We start from the raw sequence: 15539 nt of genomic DNA, 5'->3' as shown, positions 1-15539 counted from the left end.
AAAAAAGACTTTGAAAATTCGTGGGCACTAATACCTACAAAATGTTCCGCTTTCCTCTCGCAATGTCGAATGTAGCTCAATAAGTACGTATATATGTGTACAAAAAATGAAATAAATAAATAAGTAAAATTAATATGAACAGTGTGAGGGTGGAGCATGGCGGCGGAAAGTGTGAAGCATCGTGGCCAGGCCTCGGGATTCGACCCCTGCCCAACTTGTTTCCTCCAACTTGTAGCTGACTGCGGCCCTAAAAACCGAAATTTCAAAAATAAGTGAATAAATAAAAAATTAAAATGAATTGAAAGAAAAGTCTTTTCCTTATTTCAGGCATTAAGAAAAAGAAATCCGATAGAGAAATTGCAATAAAATAGAAAAAAAAACAAGAATACAGAAAATATTTTAAAAAACTAGTAGCATTCCAAGATTATAAATCAAACTATCGGTAGTTCGATTCTCACTGTTATAAACTTTTATTTTACTTTTATGTGAACTTCATTTATGGAGCTGAAATGTAAATTGACAAATTCGATATCATAATCTTCTTACGTTTAATTATTAATTGCGTGAAAATGAACGTCTAAAATAACACAAAAAATATTTTTTCTGGTCGATTCCCATTCTTTCCCGAACTTTGTAATAAACGGCCTATATACTGTATGAAGCCACACTTTAATTTACTTCGCATTAAATGTACTAAGCCAACGGCCTTGCCGCAGTGGTAACACTGGTTCCCGTCAGATCACCAAAATTAAGCGCTGTCGGGCTGGGCTAGCACTGGGATGGATGACCATCCCGTCTACCGAGCGCTGTTGGCAAGCGGGGTGCACTCAGCCCTTGTGAGGCAAACCTGCTACTTGATTGAGAAGTACCGGCTCCGGTCGCGGAAACTGACATACGGCCGAGAGGGCGGTGTGCTGACCACATGCCCCTCCAAATCCGCATCCAGTGACGCCTGTGGGCTAAAGATGAAACGGCGGCCGGTCGGTACCTTTGGGCCTTCATGGCCTCTTCGAGTGGAGTTTAGTTTAATTTAGTTAGTCGTATACTAAATAACATGTTAGATATTCTGCAATAATGTCAGTACAAATCCATGTCTTGTGTTAGGCAACAGGCGACAGTATTTCCCTTGCGAATTCTGGGGAAAAAAAATGGCGGCCTCTGTGCATATTATTTACGACTTCTCTGTATATAGGAGCTCTGTCACACACGTGAGTGCAGTGCTGTCAGTGAGACAAGTAGTAAACGAAGGCGAAAGTGAGAGGGATGCAGTTACAGACAATAGCAGAGACGGATATTGTCCTTCAATACAAAATACTGTTCACCCGTGGTGGACAACAACGGCAGCCCCTCAGCAATACGTCGGCAGCTACCTGAAGTAGCCTGCAACGTCAGCAAAATTGTTCACCAAATACACTGGCCGACTTGTGGTACCATTTACCATGCAGTTGACTAAATGCAAACAAGTGTTGCTCATCAAGACCGCATTATTTGCAATACTGTGTTGGAGGGTAGAAGTCGTTTCCGAAGGCGCATCGCTCGTCTTTACCAGACTCTACGTTACTTTCGTTGTTACTAAATAAAGGCAAATACTTTATTTCTTCCGTACTCTAATAGTTTTTTAGTTGTAGCTGTTGCTAACAGGTATTTATTTATCTTCAGATACGCTATGACCTAATAGCAGTTCAACATCGGCAAAATGCACGTGACGGTGAAGTTGTGCTCAGTTGCTGGAGGAAGATCAAAAATCAGGTGACCCGTATTTATAGTGATGTGGACGAAGACAGTGTAGGGGAAAAAATTTTAAAAAAATAAAAATTAAACAACAGACACCGAGCAAGAAGACCGACACCGAGCAAGAAGCAGATTCCAGTCATAGTGACAGTGATAAGCAAGTTCACCAATTTTCTCTCAGGAGGAACACTTCTGCAAAATGGCCAAAAGTATGTCCACCAAAAAATATTCGCACTCCACGACAAAGTATTTTCATTCATTTACAGTGAGTGAAAAATGCAAGAACACCAATGGTCTGTTGAGAATGCTTTTTTGGCAATTATTTGCTCTCTACCATTGTTGATACAAGTATATCTGAAGTACAGTGACACTGTACCGGAAAAAGGGATACTCATCTGACAAACAGAACTCAAATACAAGCTCTGTTAGGAATATTGTCTTTATGTACGCCAAGGAAAGAAAATCGCACACACAGCCAACATATGGTCCTCCAATGAAATGGGAATGAGGCTACATCGTCTGACAATGCCTGAAAGACGATTTAGGTTCCCCTTATAATATTTGAGCTTCGACAACAAGGTTACCCGAGAGAAAATAAAGAAGATTGATAATTTACCCATTTTATGTGAAATATTTACTTCCTTTTTTGGAAAATTGTAAAAATCCTTATCCATTTGTCGAGTACTGCAGTACTGGTAAAAAGCCAGAAGCCTTCAGGGTCAATTGTTTCGTCAGGCAGTACATCCCTAACAAACCAATTAAGTATGGGCTAAAAACATTTGCGTTGTTGAAACTTCCTGGCAGATTAAAACTGCGTGCCTGGCCGAGACTCGAACTCGAGACCTTTGCCTTTAGCGGGCAAGTGCTCTACCGACTGAGCTATCCAAGCTACCGAAGCTTTACTTCTGCCAGTACCTCGTTTTCTACCTTCCAAACTTTACAAAAGCTCTCCTGCGAAACTTGAAGAACTAGCACTCCTGAAAGAAAGGATACTGTGGAGACAAGGCTTTGCCACAGCCTGGGGGATGTTTCCAGAATGGGATTTTCACTCTGCAGCGGAGTGTGCGCTGATATGAAACTTCCTGGCAGATTAAAAATGTGTGCCGGGCCGAGACTCGAAGGTAGAAGACGAGGTACTAGCGGAAGTGAAGCTGTGAGGACGGGGAGTGAGTCGTGCTTGGATAGCTCAGTCGGTAGAGCACTTGCTCGCGAAAGGCAAACGTCCCGGGTTCGAGTCTCGACCCAGGCCGCAGTTTTAATCTGCCAGGAAGTTTCATATCAGCGCACACTCCGCTGCAGAGTGAAAATCTCATTCATTTGCGTTGTTGGTTGCTAGGCTGCATTACAACGCAAAGCTGCAGGCCATTTGCGATTGGCAATAGATCAACAAATGTGAAACGACTCTCTTCTGTGGCCTTGGGATCAGGGTGCAATATAATTGTAGACAACTGGTTAACCTCCTTAGAACTAGTTGATTACTTGCTTCATATCACTGTTATTCTGATTGGAACTTTGAGGAAGTATAAACCTGAAATTCCCTCTGAGTTTCCACAAACAAAGAATCGGGAGGTGGGAGTTATGTCTTCTTTTGCACGCTGTGTGGATACAGGAGCGGGAAAAGACGTTGGTGAACAGAGAATTGAGATTTTAAGTTATTCTAACTTAAACTAACTTACGCTAAGGACAACACACACATCCGTGCCCTAGGGAGGATTCGAACCTCCGACGCGGGGACCCGCGCGGACCATGAAAAGGCGCCCTAGACGGCGCGGCTACCCCGCGCGGCAAATGCAAAGGTTATTCGGAAAGAAAGGAGTGATCGGTCGCGAAATGGAAAATACAGTGAAAATCTGATGAAGTTTTGCACAGATGCGTTGGGCACTGTGTCTAGTTCGCATCATTCGCTCTTTTCAGTTCTGGGCGCACATGACAACGTAAAGGTGGCTAGAAATTAACGTTAGGGTAGTTTTTTTTACATTACCATGTATCTCAAGGATATAGTTCATCATAAAGGCACATTAAAACATTGTTTTAATTATATATAAGCATATTTTTGTATACTGAAAGTTCACCATGTTTTGCACGCTGCACTTGGATCTCTTGTACACCTGCACTTGGACCCCTTGCCTTTTGAATGTTGGTCAATAATGAAATTATTTTGAAAGTAGAAAATCACTTAGCTTTATTTTAAGACCTAAAAATAGGTATTACAAAAAATAAAAATCAGTCAAAAACATACAGTCTAAAAGATAGCTCCATAAACATTGGTGAGAGCTTCATCTTCTTCTTGTCCGTCACTTAGTTCTGCCTCTTCATCACGCCGACTTGCTGCTTGGGCTTGAGGCCGAGCGGTTACATTTTCAACTCCAAATTAAAGGGTTGGTACAAACTGGAGCAGCTTAATCAGGTCTCCTACTTTTTGCGTTTTTAATTTAGGCTTGTTGTAGAGTTGGTTGTAGAGTTGGGAGCTCTGCAGGTAGTTATCCAGTGGAGTTTTGTTTCTGGCTAAGTTGACTGTATAGCTCTAGGTATCCTGCGGAGTACTTGTAGGGTAAGATGACTGGAATATTCTTCTTAAATTTAAGAATTTGCCTTTTTCTGATGCCTTTTACATTTCTGGGGAAAACATTGTTCAGGGCATCAATATCAACAAAGTCTCCATCTCTCATTTTAGTTGCAATAAACTTCCCATTTGCTGATACTACTAGGTTCACCCAGTCCGGAAGTAAATATCTCTGCTGTTTTTCTTCTTTTTGATCTCTATGTGCCCAAAGTCTCTGTCACATTCATTGTACGAGTGGCCAGGTACAAAGTAATTCCGGGTCACTGTCTCAATGCCTGTGTTTTCTAGTACGTACAACCAAAATTTTGACGTCAAGTGGCTCTTTTTCTGGCCTTCACAATTGTCGACAAAGGCCTCATTGTACTTGATGTAGCTATTCAGGGTCTTAATGTATTTTAGAAGGTATCTCATTATTTCGTGACACCTCCTGTTGGTTTCCCCCTAATGCCATACGTACATGTTTTTGGTACCGTCTTTGAGATTGTGGACACTAAGTTATAAGTCCACAGTTGTCGCATATAATACGCTTTGGAGTTTTTGACTGCAGGCGGTGGCATCATTCTTTGAAGATCAAAACAGATTGATGCTGTATCTTTTGCCTTGTTTTTGGTGATTTTTCTTTTAATTCTTTTATAGCTTCAGCATTTCTCAAGTGTAGTTCTTTTTGTTTCATCGCCAACTTTTTTTCTTCTTCTGTGCCATGCAAAATTTTTATTTTCCACTTGTAGCAAGTGACACAGGTATCTCTCTGAGGCCTATGAGAACCCAAATTAAACTTCGAGTTGAAAATTTTTCTATAGAAACTTTTTCAGGCACGATTCCACTTTCCTCGCATGAGTCTGTACAATTTGTATGTAATTACTAAATATGCAGCAACCAGTCGCAAAATCATGTTTTATTTATTCACTTTTTATTTATTTATTCACTTTTATTTATTCACTTTATTTATTCAGTTTTACAATCGATTTCAACTGATTAACAGCCATCATCGGTGCTTTCAACCAATATGTGCCCCGACTAGTATTACTAGTCGGGGCACATATTGGTTGAAAGCACCGATGATGGCTGTTAATCAGTTGAAATCGATTGTAAAAGTGAATAAATAAAACGATTTTGCGATTGATTGCTGCATATTTGGTAATTTTATGGTGTAAGGTCGCTGCACGACTTGAGAACCACGTGGAGCCCACCATTCGTTGTATGTAAGCGTTAGGTTTAAGTCCGGATTAAGGAATGTTTTGTTGGCAGCCTTCGCTCTGATGTAGTGACTTGAGTACTTAGGGTACCTTCTAAAGTGTTCTTCAATAACTGCCACACTTTCTGCTGAAATTTTGCTTGCAGTTTCCGTTTTACCTCTTTTGTCCAACAGAGCCAAACCTAAATTTCTTACTGTTTTGTTTGATACATCAAGGATTCTAAAAAAAAAAATCTCTGCAAACTCTTTAGCCATTAAGGTTGTTACGTAACTGACATGTCTTTTCTACTTACAGCTAATTCTTTTAGCTTTTTAATGGGATTGAGTTCTATAGCACTGTGTATGTAGGCCGTTTGCAGTTCCCAATCATCTAGGTTCCAATATGCCTCAAATATGACTTGCCTTTGCTCTTGTGGAATATTTTCATTGCACTTGAAACGACAGTTGTGGTTGTGCTCGCGAACCTCCTTAGATGCATGATATTTCGATTTGCGGTCACGATAAGCCTTGCCGGAGTTTCGTAACTTCTTGATTTGTACTCGCTTTCAGAGTCCCGTTCTTCTTCCAGGCTGCGTCGGTGGTGGTATTTGCCAAGATGAGAAACATAGAAGTAGATATCCTCGGTGTAACAAAGCAGCTTAAATCACTTAATAAAGGCAAGGCCTCCGGTCCAGATTGTATACCAGTAAGGTTCCTCTCAGAGTGTGCTGATAAAATAGCTCCATATTTAGCAATTACACACGATCACTCGCTCACAGAAAGTTCCGTACCTAAAAACTGGAAAACTGCTAAAGTCACTGAGCCACGTGTCGGCTCTCAACATATATCGCGCTGTAAAGATTGTTCTGAGTCGTTCCATTCCATCGTTAATAGATTCTTTCATATTTATCCTTATGCTCCGTACGATTCTGTTGAGATTTCCCTCTGGCGTCGTGTCTGTTCTTATCGATCTTCGAGTCGTTGCTTCCTGTTAGCCTTGTGTAAGGGAATTAGATCTTTGGGGGGGATGACCGGTTGGTTGCCTAGCGGTGACGAGTCGGTCGGTCGGTTTTGAAAATCGGGAATTAGAGAATGTCGTAGGCGTGGCGGTGGAGAGTTGGCTGTTGTTCCGAGAAGCAGCGTGGTTTATCCTGGCGGTGCGAGACGTGTGGGACGAGTTGACGGGACGAGGCTGTAAGCTGTTGCTGTGAGCACCCGGGGGCCACGGCTGTGGTTCCGAGTCACTACTTGGCGGGAGCGGCAACGGATGTCTTTAAATTTTCCGTCTGGAGGCGGGAATGATGGACTAGTAACTCGCCTAACCTGAGGAGTGGTATTTCGCCGCCGTGGGTGCAGAGAAGACGAGGGCTACGGTGACAGAGAGCGTGGCTGCGTGACTGTGCCTAGTTGGGTACGCTGGCGACGTGGACACGGTCGGGTGTGAGGAACCTTCGCATCGGAGTTCACCTGCTGTTTCTCTGATAAACTGCAAATTAAGCTGGTTAAAGGTTTAGATGTTAATTGAAGAATTTTGGTTTGTGCAACCAGCGGTTTTTCTGCCTTGTGGCCTCCTGCGTTCGGGTTTCCTGTCCCTGTCGCCGGTGTATTTATAGACAGTGATCTTTTCCGCTTCTTATTGGTACTGCCCGGTAGGAAGTGTATTTTTGGGCAGTGATTATTGTTTTAGATTACACTTTTTTCTGCCTTGTGGTCTCCTGCGTTCGGATTTCCTGTCCCTATCGTCGGTGTGATTATAGACAGTGATCTTTTGGCTTCTTATTAGTACTGCCTAGGAGGAAGTGTACTTTTGGGCGGGGATTATGGTTCCTGATTTGATTCCTCCTCCTCCTCTGGCCTCGCGTGAGGTCGATGTGATTGCTGAATGTGAAGCGTTGTGGGTCTGTTAGTCCGCTTCTAGCCTAAGCACCCTTCGGGAGACAATTGTGGCCACCCTTACACCCGGTCGGTTAATTATTTCTATCCCAGGACATTTTGGTGTCAGGACATGGTATTAAATGGTTCTAATGGCTCTGAGCACTATGGGACTCAACTGCTGTGGTCATAAGTCCCCTAGAACTTAGAACTACTTAAACCTAACTAACCTAAGGACAGCACACAACACCCAGCCATCACGAGGCAGAGAAAATCCCTGACCCCGCCGGGAATCGAACCCGGGAACCCGGGCGTGGGAAGCGAGAACGCTACCGCACGACCACGAGATGCGGGCATGGTATTAAAGTTGTCAGTTATTGTAAAATGTTAAATTGTTGTATTTTACTCTGATTTTTTTTGGCCACTGTTTAAAAAGGTTCAGTTTACCTTTCGTTGGTGGGTTTTTAAAATTACGTGGCTCTAAAATTGTTAGTTATTGTAAAAGGTGAATCACTGTATCTTTGCTTTGATTGTTTTAATCTACTTGGCATCCCTTGAAAATGCTAGTTCTGCCTCCTTGTTAGCGAGCCCTTGTAATTTAATATCTTGTTTTGCCAAACTTTAAAAGAAGTTGGCTCCCTACATGTTCGATAGCGAAATTGTGTGCAAATTGGTGTTTTTTTTTTTGTTTCATTACTTGGAAAGTTTTTATTTTGTTATTAAACGCTTTATCAAAGTCTGTTTTAAGTAAAATGGCTTGGCTATTAACGGTAAAGTAAAGTTTTAATTTCATTACTTGGAAAATTTTGATTTGTTATCAAATGTTTTATCAAAGTCTGTTTTAAGTAAAATGGCTTGGCTATTAACGGTAAAGTAAAGTTTTAATTTCATTACTTGGAAAATTTTGATTTGTTATCAAATGTTTTATCAAAGTCGGTTTTAAGTAAAATGGCTTGGCCGTTAACTGTAAAGTAAATTGCTTTGAAAAGCCACTCATGCCTACTAGCTTTTTTGCATGTGTTCTTGGTCAGTTGATAAAGAAATGACTTTTAATGGTTGAAGTAATCAATAAAGAAGTTGTAAATTGCAACTCGACAGTAACAAACTAATTTTGGCCCCGTTTCCCAAGTGGGGGTTTTCCTTGATTAATCGTAACACCCGTCTCAGTCACACCAATACCCAAAAAGGAAGTAGGAGTAATCCGCTGAATTACAGACCTATATCAGTAACGTCGATTTGCAGTAGGGTTTTGGAACATAAACTGTATTTGAACATTATGAAGTACCTCGAAGAAAACGATTTATTGACACATAGTCAGCACGGATTCAGAAAATATCGTACTTGTGAAACACAACTAGCTCTTTATACTCATGAAGTAATGAGTGCTATCGACAGGGGATGTCAAATTAATTCCATATTTTTAGATTTCCAGAAGGCTTTCGACACCGTTACTCACAAGTCTATTCTAACCAAACTGCGTGCCTACAGTGTATCGCCTCAGTTGTGCGACTAGATTCGTGATTTCCTGTCAGAAAGATCACAGTTCGTAGTAATTGACGAAACGTCATCGAGTAAAACAGAAGGAATATCGAGCGTTCGCCAAGGAAGTGTTATAGGCCCTCTATTGTTCCTGATCTATATTAACGACATAGGAGACAATCTGAGTAGCTGTCTTAGATTGTTTGCAGATGATGCTGTCATTTGCCGTCTTGTAAAGTCATCAGATGATCAAAACGACTTGAAAAGATATCTGTATGTTGCGAAAAGTGGCAATTGACCCTGAATGAAGAAAAGTGTGAAGTTATTCACATGAATACTAAAAGAAATCAGCTAAATTTCTATTACGCGGTAAGTCACACAAATCTGAAGGCTGTAAAATCAGCTAAATAGTTAGGGTTTACAACTACATACAACCTAAATTGGAACGATCGCATAGATAATATTGTGGGTAGAGCAAACCAAAGACTGCGATTCATTGGCAGAACACTTCGAAGGTGCAACAGGTCTACCAAAGAGACTGCTTACACCACGCTTGTCCGCCCTGTTCTGGAATATTGCTGTGCGGTGTGCGATCCGCATCAGGTGGGACTGATGGATGACATCGAAAAAGTACAAACAAGTGCAGATAGTTTTCTTTTATCGCGAAATAGGGGAGATAGTGTCACATACATGATACGTGAATTGGAGTGGCAATCATTAAAACAAGGCGTTTTTCGTTGCGACGGGGTCGTCTCAAGAAATTTCAATCACCAGTTTTCTCCTCCGACTGCGAAAACATTCTGTTGCCACCCACCTACATGGGGAGAAATGATCATCATGATAAAATAAGAGAAATCAGGGCTCACACAGAAAAATTTAAGTGCTCGTTTTTCCCGCGTGCCGTTCAAATGGTTCAAATGGCTCTGAGCACTATGGGACTTAACATCTATGGTCATCAGTCCCCTAGAACTTAGAACTACTTAAACCTAACTAACCTAAGGACAGCACACAACACCCAGCCATCACGAGGCAGAGAAAATCCCTGATCCCGCCGGGAATCGAACCCGGGAACACGGGCGTGGGAAGCGAGAACGCTACCGCACGACCACGAGATGCGGGCGTGCCGTTCGAGAGTGGAACGGTAGAGAGACAGCTTGAAGGTGTTTCATTGAATCCTCTGACAGGCACTTTACTGTGAATAGCAGAGTAACCATGTAGATGCAGATGTCATTGTTCGATAAATCCTCGATCTCCCCCACCCACTTCAGCTTCTGCTTTTCTAGCTAAAAAGGAAAATAGGAGAGACGTTTAGGGTAAGAAGTCTGGATTAAGTTAGGCAAGGAGCTATATTAGGTTAGAGTAGGGCTATGAATAAACCAAAATATGCTGGTAAAGTAAAATACGTTTTGGTTATGAATTTTTCATATCAGTGGCCTATAAAACAAAAATTACTTCTCAATATCAGGGCAGTTTTATCAGCACTTCTGGGAGTAAAATTGGGATCTGCATCACAATCATGTCCGTCTCCAAGCAAAGCAGCATCTAAGAAACTCAAACTAAATTAGCCGAAGATTTTTTAAAATATTTTTTAGTCATCAAATAAGTATCTAGAAAGGTTACTAACCTGACTCAGATGAATCTTCACGTTGGTCACTCATCATGCAATGAACTTTGAACTTTTGATGTTTTAAAGAAATCTTTTTCAGTTTAAAGGTCAATGAACTGGTTCAAAACAATGAGAAATCATAGTTTTAATGTAAACACCAAAATGCACTTTAAAAAACAACTGTTATGTCAGTTTGACTAAAAATATGTGACACTAATGCTCATTACCTAACAACAACAAAACAATTTTCACCTTTATTTTGGTGCCTCATGGACCCAAGTGGCAACTTACCCCTAGCGCTCCAAACGACTAACTTCTATCAAGAGTTGGTTCAGGGGCACCACGCTAGGTAGCAGCACCTCTCAAGATATGAGCTTGGATCTCTTTTTTTTTTTCAGTCAAGAGATATGTTTTTTTTTACTATCTATTTCTGCACTTAACTCCATTCTGACAAAAATGTCACTTGGACCCCTTAGCTTCTAGGCGCCACATATGGTATCCAGAGTCTTTTTTCGAGATGAAGGGGCACTTCAGCTCACAAAAGAAGATTAAGGCTCGACAAAGCAGAGATTCTGTGAGTGTGGGCGATAAGAGAACCAGTACTCCAAGTACAGATGCCACAGTTGTAATAAATTTTTCTCTTCGTAGCAGTGATAGTCAACTTGGTCTCTACTGCCCACTAGTGGACGTTTCAGCTTTCATGGTGGGCAGTAGATAAAATTTTGACAAAGTGTGTTGTAAGTAATTATAATTATATGCTTCAACTTACTGTAAATCTGCTTTATAAGTAAAGTTACTACCTACTTTGTAAATAACCATTTCTCTGCAACAGGTTGGCAGTTAGAAAATTTTACTATTGTGAGAGGTAGGTAAAAACTCCTATTGGACATTTACAAAATCGGGGCTGGCAGCAGCTAATAGAGTCTGGAAGCAGAGAGCATCACAAAGAAGAAGATGTGTTACAACGCCTAAGGCTTTATCCAATGACGAAGACATGTGACGGAATTATCTCATTCCTGTTTCCAGCATTTTCTTGGCTGACAGCTATTGGTTCTTTTGTAGGAATGGTAACGACAGTAGCCCCAACAGACATTGCACGACATGCAGAGGAGCAACTACAGGAAGGTAAAAGGCATGATAGAACGTAGAGGCAGGCACTATCGGGAAGTAAAAGTATTTAAAACCATAACAGAAACTACTCTGTTCCGGGTAAATGTGAATAGGACTCACGCCCCAAGGGTTCCGTAAAAACTTAATTATATATATACACTCCTGGAAATGGAAAAAAGAACACCGGTGTGTCAGACCCACCATACTTGCTCCGGACACTGCGAGAGGGCTGTACTAGCAATGATCACACGCACGGCACAGCGGACACACCAGGAACCGCGGTGTTGGCCGTCGAATGGCGCTAGCTGCGCAGCATTTGTGCACCGCCGACGTCAGTGTCAGCCAGTTTGCCGTGGCATACGGAAATCCATCGCAGTCTTTAACACTGGTAGCATGCCGCGACAGCGTGGACGTGAACCGTATGTGCAGTTGACGGACTTTGAGCGAGGGCGTATAGTGGGCATGCGGGAGGCCGGGTGGACGTACCGCCGAATTGCTCAACACGTGGGGCGTGAGGTCTCCACAGTACATCGATGTTGTCGCCAGTGGTCGGCGGAAGGTGCACGTGCCCGTCGACCTGGGACCGGACCGCAGCGACGCATGGATGCACGCCAAGACCGTAGGATCCTACGCAGTGCCGTAGGGGACCGCACCGCCACTTCCCAGCAAATTAGGGACACTGTTGCTCCTGGGGTATCGGCGAGGACCATTCGCAACCGTCTCCATGAAGCTGGGCTACGGTCCCGCACACCGTTAGGCCGTCTTCCGCTCACGCCCCAACATCGTGCAGCCCACCTCCAGTGGTGTCGCGACAGGCGTGAATGGAGGGACGAATGGAGACGTGTCGTCTTCAGCGATGAGAGTCGCTTCTGCCTTGGTGCCAATGATGGTCGTATGCGTGTTTGGCGCCGTGCAGGTGAGCGCCACAATCATAACTGCATACGACCGAATCACACAGGGCCAACACTCGGCATCATGGTGTGGGGAGCGATCTCCTACACTGGCCGTACACCACTGGTGATCGTCGAGGGGACACTGAATAGTGCACGGTACATCCAAACCGTCATCGAACCCATCGTTCTACCATTCCTAGACCGGCAAGGGAACTTGCTGTTCCAACAGGACAATGCACGTCCGCATGTATCCCGTGCCACCCAACGTGCTCTAGAAGGTGTAGGTCAACTACCCTGGCCAGCAAGTTCTCCGGATCTGACCCCCATTGAGCATGTTTGGGACTGGATGAAGCGTCGTCTCACGCGGTCTGCACGTCCAGCACGAACGCTGGTCCAACTGAGGCGCCAGGCGGAAATGGCATGGCAAGCCGTTCCACAGGACTACATCCAGCATCTCTACGATCGTCTCCATGGGAGAATAGCAGCCTGCATTGCTGCGAAAGGTGGATATACACTGTACTAGTGCCGACATTGTGCATGCTCTGTTGCCTGTGTCTATGTGCCTGTGGTTCTGTCAGTGTGATCATGTGATATATCTGACCCCAGGAATGTGTCAATAAAGTTTCCCCTTCCTGGGACAATGAATTCACGGTGTTCTTATTTCAGTTTCCAGGAGTGTATATAGCTACTTCATCCATCCCAGGAATGGAGAACTTCGACGATTTTGGCCTGTAATCTACATCGATACCAGCAACGTATCACACATGTGACATAAAGGGCCGTATGTTTTGGCTTTTTTGAATTAGAAGCTTACATTTTTTACGACGCCAAGGGACCATAGACCTTTGCATGAATTTTTATTGCCCGATCCTGAGAAAAAAGCGTCTGAGCAAACAGACAGACATTAGGACAACAAATGACAAAACAAATTGTGTGATATAATTATAGCCGGCCAGAGTAGCCGAGCGGTTCTAGGCGCTACAGTCTGGAACCGCGCGACCATTACGGTCGCAGGTTCGACTCCTGCCTCGGGCATGGATGTGTGTGATGTCCTTAGGTTAGTTAGGTTTAATTAGTTCCGAGTTCTAGGGGACTGATGACCTCAGAAGTTAAGTCGCTAAGTGCTCAGAGCCATTTGAACCATTTGAACTTAAAGGTTTCAATTTCTTACACCGCCAAGGGATCTTAGGCCTTAGTATTTGGCATAAATTTCAGTTTTATACGTCTTCCCGTCCCTATAAAATATGGGCATTAACATTCGAACAGAAAGACAGACAGAAAGAGAGACAGACAACAAAAGGAAACCATAAGGGTTCCGTTTTTACCGATTGAGGTACTCTGGTTTAGAACATGCACAGGAAGTATGCGCCGAGTGGTAATTGTACAACTCACTAAATGTGATATTTTTGTTATAAACTGCATAATGCGTTAAATGGAAATGCTTATATGTAAGAACTGTAAGTTGTACCGAGCGGCCGGCCGGGATGGCCGTGCGGTTCTAGGCGCTTCAGTCTGGAACCGCGCGACCGCTACGGTCGCAGGTTCGAATCCTGCCTCGGGCATGGATGTGTGTGATGTCCTTAGGTTAGTTAGGTTTAAGTAGTTCTGAATTCTAGGGGACTGATGACCTCAGAAGTTAATCCCCATAGTGCTCAGAGCCATTTGAACCATTTTTTTTTTTTTTTACCGAGCGTTGGGACTATAGCAATCGACGGCGGCCGTCTGAAAAATATCACGAGGTGAGGTGACGTGTTTTACAGGCTACATGAACAGTGTGAAGTGACGAAGAGGCAGAAGGTAGAGGTGGAATTTCCGACTGGAGAGACAGTAATGTATTTACGAGCCGCTTAGACGGAAACGGTCCTGTGAGCAGGCTGTTAGCTCTCGGGGGGAATGCCACGTGGTTTCCGCACCGTCGAACAGCTCGGGGTTTAGCTGCACTGCGGTAACGGTCTCCCGGTTAATTTTCTGGTGTTGCAGAGATGTTGCGAGTTTCTCCCGGGCGGCAGCAAGTCTCTCCAGACACATATTACGTCGTATGCCTGAGTCTGCTTGTGGATGTGTGTCTTCACGTGGAAGTAACTGGCACATTCAATTAGCAGTACTGCGCTAGGGGCACTCTCATGTGGATCATTTTGATTTGGATGAAGTTCTGACGGCGGGACTCAGGTTTTACGGTACGAGCTTATCACGCATCACTGACTTTTCACAGTGTGCACTCTTTTCTTTTTGTTGTGTCGGCAGATTAGCCAACACAACGCACTCTAATTGAGAGAGGAGGCCGAAATGCACGCGTCAACTCACGCAGGCTGGCGTTAGGTCTGAAACAGGATACGTAATGAATGCTATAAAGAAAAGTACGTAGCTGCTGGAATACTTAACTTTAATCCATCAATTGTATACAGCGTTCTTGATGATACAAGTGAGACTCTCTCTAGAAATGGTTAATGGCGCCTTGCTAGGTCGTAGCCATGGACTTAGCTGAAGGCTATTCTAACTATCTCTCGGCAAATGAGAGAAAGGCTTCGTCAGTGTAGTCGCTAGCTAAGTCGTCCGTACAACTGGGGGCGAGTGCTAGTACGTCTCTCTAGACCTGCCGTGTGGTGGCGCTCGGTCTGCAATTACTGACAGTGGCGACACGCGGGTCCGACATGTACATGCGGCCGATTTAAAAGCTACCACCTAGCAAGTGTGGTGTCTGGCGGTGACACCACACTTTTGCACCTTAGACCAAACATTAATTTTCACGGTCAATGATAACAGCCAAACAGTTGCAGAATAAATATTTATTGAAATCCTTGACCACGGTTTCTGATGAAGCTATATTTAGATATACCGAAACCGTGGTCAAGGATTTCAAGAAATCTTTATCCAGCACGACGTACTGTAGGTCGAATAGTAATTATTTGTGACTGCTCAGAGATACACAAGGATTACGCTGGTACGTCCGAGCTGATGTTACAAATATTGCTGTGCCTGTCCTGTTCAATATTGCTGAAATTTTTTGTTTTCTTTTTGTGGCACCAAGCAAAATTTTGGTGTAAGATTTGTACTTTCGCGGCTAACGTAAAGCTTGCAGAGTAAACGTGAGGCTTGCGTAATTGCTGAGCT

General features: G+C 43.4%; 1 pseudogene; it reads left to right on the top strand.

Moving 5' to 3' along the window:
- Window positions 1-697: 697 nt before the first annotated feature.
- On the top strand, window positions 698-815 carry LOC126124786 (5S ribosomal RNA; annotated as a pseudogene).
- The last annotated feature ends 14724 nt before the right edge of the window (window positions 816-15539 follow it).

This window comes from Schistocerca cancellata, unplaced genomic scaffold, assembly GCF_023864275.1.
Source record: "Schistocerca cancellata isolate TAMUIC-IGC-003103 unplaced genomic scaffold, iqSchCanc2.1 HiC_scaffold_426, whole genome shotgun sequence".
Lineage (NCBI taxonomy): Eukaryota > Metazoa > Arthropoda > Insecta > Orthoptera > Acrididae > Schistocerca > Schistocerca cancellata.
Note: the sequence above shows the minus strand (reverse complement) of the source record. Positions and strands in the feature narration are given on the sequence as shown.